The sequence below is a fragment of the Homalodisca vitripennis genome, unplaced genomic scaffold, assembly GCF_021130785.1.
Source record: "Homalodisca vitripennis isolate AUS2020 unplaced genomic scaffold, UT_GWSS_2.1 ScUCBcl_37;HRSCAF=720, whole genome shotgun sequence".
In the NCBI taxonomy this organism is placed as follows: domain Eukaryota; kingdom Metazoa; phylum Arthropoda; class Insecta; order Hemiptera; family Cicadellidae; genus Homalodisca; species Homalodisca vitripennis.
The window spans coordinates 143,728-150,367 of NW_025776146.1; positions in this window are offsets into that span (position 1 = coordinate 143,728).

Consider the following 6,640-nt stretch of genomic DNA (forward strand, 5'->3'; position numbering starts at 1 on the left):
GAAATGTCCATTCTAGGCAGTACTTTTTGAAACGTTTGAGGGTTTATTTTACATTTATTGGGAGTTTTAAAGGCATATAGATGAAATACGTTTCAATTATGGAGTTTAAAAAGGTACCCTGTTATATTTTAAAACACGTGCTATACCAACCACAGTCGATCAAAATTTGAATTTTAAATATTACTACAAAAAACTATTTATTCTGCTTAGTTTATTTTACCAAACCGTATTATTACAGGCCGACAGTATTTCCCAGGTAAATGGAATGTTAAAGCTATGTTTCTGTCAGGAGTACGACAGCAAGACGACGTTATCGCACTGTGTTAAGAATGTTCTTGGTGTTTCCTTGACAAGTCTTTTGTTGCCTTGATAAATAGCTCCCCGCTTTTGGATGTATGGTGTAAACTGCATAATTCTATTTAGTATTTTATCTAAAATATTACCAAACAAAGATCCAGTTTAAATTTAGTTTATTTAGCTAGTTTATTATCCTTCTGTTTCTATTTTAAGCATACACAATTAGTTAGCAGGTCGGGTGTTTAAGCAAGAAGAGCCTAATTTTACAGGTAATTCACTCACGAAATAGTTATGTACACAGTTTTAAAACTAATAAGTGTTAAATTAATCTATCCTTCAATTTATACAAATAAGTTTCAATAAATGTATTTACAGGATTAACCTCATTTTTGTTTTGCTTATTTTCAACATTTGATATTACTCCTTTTATTTATTCTTTGCATATCCAAGTGATAATTTGCTAAAATAATTAATTACTAAAATGTGCAGATGATTTCATTATATAATTATAATCTACTTGTTACTTATAATATAAATAACAATCTATATTTTGTATTATCTCTTTATAAATATACTTAACATTTCACAATTAGACTATTTAACATCTACTGAAAAAGAAAAACTGAGTTTCACTTACTTTATTAAATCATACTTTACGTGTTAAAGTGTACAACTAAAGCAATTTTAAATACTAAATCAAACCATTATAATGCGTGTTGATTTTTATTCGTTTCTGTTATTGCAATAATTCTAATCGGTAGTGATTACGAGTATCAGTAGATCGATTATAATTAAGAATGCCTATCTATTGCATACAAACACACACAAAGTACACATATATATGGTGTACACTTCACATTATAAACTTTCCATTTTTGTACTATTCCAATTATACGATAACTTTAAACTTTGTATTTTTGGTCTAACCGTCTAATTAATTCCATTATATACAATGTTGCAAATCGTGCCCAGAAACTATAAAATGCAATACGAAGAGAGTGGGGGGCTTCATTGTTATACTGCAGTAGCAGTGTCTAGACACAAAACACACTATTCAGCCCAAGGAACTACTCTGGCTCAACAGTATGACAGCTAAGGAATGAGCTGTGAGCTAGCGAACCTATGAATCTAGTGGCTACAGATGCCTGTTAACAGACAGGCATACAAAAATGAAATTTTTCAATCTTCTATGGTAATAGGTTTCACTAACACTCAGCCAATTACTTTAAAAAGCAATTTGGATATGACATCATAGTAATGTAAACTTGAAAAATCTGAATATATACGCATCTAGTACCTTCAAATTGGTACTTCAGGAAGTACGCCATACAGCATGTCACGTAACAGGCTTTGCTGGAATTGCATGCAATATTTCAAGTACACGGCTCATTGCATTCTTGAGATAGCCAGCGGAGAGACAGACATACACGTATAAAGATAATAAATTTGTAAAACCTCTCAATATACAAAAGGACAATAATAGTGCCAGCCTACTGAGGCTTCAATAATGTTAAGTCAAAAATAAGGACAGCCATGCATCGTTATATAATTCGTTAGTGTCTACGTATAGATGAAATTTCACGTAAAAATTAAGTGTATACAGAAAAATATTTCTCAAAATATCTTTCGGATATTTTCTAATAATTGATGAAAGAAAAGTCACAATTATCCTATAATTTTATTTTTATGACACCTGACGATGGAATCTTTGATGCTGAAAGGTCTAGTGAATAAAAATAAAATTATTGGATAATTGTGACTTTTCTTTCGTCAATTATTAGAAAAAAGTGTATTCCAATAATAAGAGCTCCTCCTTCAATGAAATCTTTCGGATAGTTAACATCTTGACATGTGTTAACATGTTAAGTAAGTAAATATCACACGATTGTACTCAACTGTTTTTCTTTAATTTATTTATTAAGCTATTTATTCGCTGCTGTCGTACTTGCCCAAAGACCATTGTAAATATTTTCGCTATCACTAAGCCAAATCCTATGGAGAAGCAGCCAAATCACTAACAAGAAATTCAATGTTGCCAACTTTTACAGAAGTTTAATTCAAAATATTAAGTCTAAATATTAATTTCTTCAAGCACATCTTTTAGTCAGATAAATTTTTTTCTAACCATCGAGTACTAGGCTACGCTACCACTCTGCCAAAAATAGAGACAAACTAGAAATAGGCACAAAGACAGGACGTTATGTCATCTCAGGCAGGAAAGGAAAGCCACCAAGTGTTGTGTGAAGAAAGTAATTATATCTCCACTAATCACATTTATCAAGCCAGGATTTACAACGTGTTCATTCCCGCTTGATTACGGCACCTTTTTGTGTGAATAACTTCACTTATTTCCTCCACATGTTATTTTGCCACTCCTCCTTTCGTCACATGTCTTTTTGTTTCGTGAAAAATACAGTAAAATCTATTGGAACAATATTTTTCATTCTGGTTGCTCATCAAAGCCATTCATGAAATTTCTGAAAAGTTAATATAAATTACGAAGATATTAGAAACGATAAATGCTTTAACATAGATTACAAAAGAAAAAAAATTGAAAAAGAACTATATTTTAATAATATAATTTTATTTTTTGTATATATTTTAAATAGTCATTCAGTCGGTAGGTAGTTACATTAAAATATATAACTTTTAAAGTATGAGATATATACGTTTTAGGTCAAAGTTATAGCAGTCAACATTAAGTATTCACTTACCGTATCGATAATGTGTTGAATGTCTATATCCCAAACCATTATCGACAAAAACTAACGCGAAAGCGAGCATTTTATGGCCCATCTGCCATCTGTAGGCAGTTTACAAGATCAATGTCGGGATCTACAACTTATATATGTTAAACACATACAAACATTATTTATTCCAAGGTTAAATAATAAACTTTTGTAAATAACTGTAATAAGTCACCCTGAGTTCAAATATTTATTTCACTAACAAATAACACAACTACTGATAAATAACTTTTCATTTTGTTCTGTCACATTTTGCCATATTGTAGATCAAAAGTATGATCAAAAAATTAGTAGACAATTACCTTTGAAATATCGTAATTCCTGTTTAATAGTATATATTTATGAGACAGTTATTTGTAAAAGCATCAGTGTGTGGTATAAACTTGAACAATACATTATAGCAATTCAACAAAAGAATATCGGTTATATGGTTATATAAACAATACAAAAAATAAAATAATGAAATAAACATAAATATTTGAGGGTAGGATAGTAACGGTAAACCTACAAGAGACTTTCAAACAAATTACAAGAGGAACATCAGATCGCAGAGAGGTGCCTTCATCTGTTTCACAGAAGGGCTCCCTGGTTCAGGAAAGTTACAGATATATTTTCATGCCAGTTATTTTCCTTTGGTTTTGCCAGTTGTAAAGGTCACTAACTTCTCATCGATTATCTTCCTCGCCTGGTTATGTTAATTCCCGTCAAGTTAACACCCGGAGTATGAATGGTTACTTGTTAAATGTACTCTACTGGTGACTAAAAATTGAACAACGATTGCTACAGCTTTTGATACAAAATACTTGCTGGAATAAAACATTTTCAAGGAATTTCTTTATGATATAGATGCAATGAGAACTTTTTTGTGTCAAGTTCTACATTATTTTCCACTATGTGATGTTATCACACATTTTGTTGAGTATATCACAATTTATAGTAGACTTCGTAAAATATAAGTTTTTGTCTCACGATACTCGAATTGAATCACAACTACCAGTCAAAAATATCACACGTATGAAATGTTATCAATTGCAACGATATTCAATGCTTCATTTTATTTCAAATTGCATGAACAAATTTATGTTATACATACTGCAGCTGACAACATTTTATTTAACATAAAAAACATTTATCAGCTGTAAATAATAATTAAAATCACCATTACTCTTTTACAAAGATTTACTTTCAACAAAGTACACGTACCACGCGTGACGTGTTAGGTTTTATTGGTGTCCACATGCAAAGATTAAATTATCCATCCTTTACTACGTCACACAATAATATACTATACGATACTACTCAGTTTGAAAGGATGACAGAATTTCAGACGTTTGACATCGCTATAGGTTATAAAATGTATCATGAAACGTTTTGAGGATTTAAATCCATCCTCTTCGTTAGGTTGGGGAGATATTATTACGTACAAAAAAATATAATGAACATAAAGAAGTAAAGCAGGGAAAGAAAAGGGTTCAAACATACTTATCTTTATCCCAATGTAGCATATGTAGTGTGGACTGGACTCTAAGCAGCTTTTGGGTGTTTTTGAACTTATTTCTTTCCTTTCTTTACTTTTTTATATACTTTCTTTTTGTATATATAATACTTCCCACCTGGCGAAGAGCATAGATTTTGAGCCTCGAAACATTGTGTTATCCTTTTTATGACCTATAACGATGTCAAATGTCCGAAATCCTTTTATCCCTTGAAACCGTCCATCTTCAATAACGAACTTTATACAAAACATTACTCAGATTACTTACATATTTATTTATTTTTTAGTTACCACCAATGTAAAAAAGGTTAATGTGTCACCTGTTTGTTTTATTGAATGTATGTACAAAATAATTTATTCTGCTATTTTCTCGTTGCAATTACGGTTTTCCATAGACCAATGTAAAAGTATTCCCTAACGCTCAGCCAAATCTTGAGATAGTAGAGTGACATACACTATCATGGAACTGAATGCTCCCAATGTAGAGATGTCATTTCATGCATGGTATCAAGTCAATGTCAGTTAAGTTTTGAGATATCGTTTTACGTGTGAGTGATTACATAAAAAAACATTACAAAACCGAACAAATACGAATAATGAAAATTGGCAGGACTGCAAACAAATACTAATTGGCGGAAGGGTTCAATGAATTTGGTGAACAGTTTACTTGCTCATGTTGGCACACCTGTGTTTGTTTAGTTCCGGCGTTTGACCCCACTGGCGCTCTATGGTCAGCCGTTTCTCTTTACTCATATGCAATTTTTATTAAATTAAAATTGAAAGCTAACATGTTACAGCAATAAAACGCACTTATGAATATTGAAAATCGATTTATTTCATTCATAAGTTGTTACTAAAAATATGTCATATGGTTGGATTATTTTTTTAATCTCATATGGTAAGATATGCCAAACAGGTTTTTACATGTAGACTCTAAATTTAGAATGCCACTTAACTTCAATAATAATGCGTTCCATTATGCGTTAATTTCCATGTCTAAATTAAATTTTATGATTGCCTATTTGCGTATCTGTCCACAGGTCAACGCGAGAAATGAGCGAGGTATATATTTGAAATTTTACATACATTTTTAACGGAGGTTGTTACGACCAAAGGTGTGGAGTTCACGTGTCTTGTTTATTTTTTGAAATACTATAAGACATTAATATGTGATGTTTCATTTAAATAGAAAAATGTAAATTAGTTAACAATTTTATGCCTATATCAAAATAAATATATCGATAAGCTTTGAATAATTATTCATTTCTCTCCTCCACTGGAAATTGATTGCTTTCATCTTTCCGTGTCTCAATCGCGTCCGTTAGTTTTACACTCCAGTAACTTTATTTGTCTTTGAGTTTCCCAGTGATAAATGTATTTACTTTGTATAAAGTTCCTTTAGAAGGCTTCAGTTCACGAGAGGCTTATATGAACGGATATATACCCGCCAACGGATATATACTTAGTCGAAATTTGAGTGTGTAAAATGTGGTGGCAATTGAATTTAATATAAGGTAAGTAAGAAGAATATAGCTTTCAAAACTATTTTAATTTTTATTTCTGTGTTTGTACATTTCAGATTCGAAAAATCCATCTTCAGGTACTTTAGGTTGAGGTAAATAATACAACAAAGGTCTTGAGATGAGCGTGTTACATAAATAAATTTATTTATAAGAGCCAGCATAAATATGAAAAATGTTGTCAGCCTACGGAGTGATGATGTGTTGGACATCCACCATTATAGCCACATACTTGTCTATGTGCAAGTGGAGTTTTAAAGAAAAAAACGGAGGGCCTAAAATGGTCTGAAAGTTATTAATCACGTTTTTCTCACGTGTAATATGTTAGTAACTTTATGACGCCTGGTCGGCTTCAGTTCATTAACATGGTGTGTTTCCGAACTAGGTCCCGTAATAGGTTTGAACAGGGGTTTTTATAGCATAACAAAACTTATAAAATTATCAGATTTGTGTAGGGTACAATGCTTTATTAGTTTGAGAAACACTTACTTCAACTGTTGAAGCAACCTTGGACAATACATATTATGTATATAGTCGTAATTGCTTATGCAAAAAATATTAGAGACTACACTATTTGCACA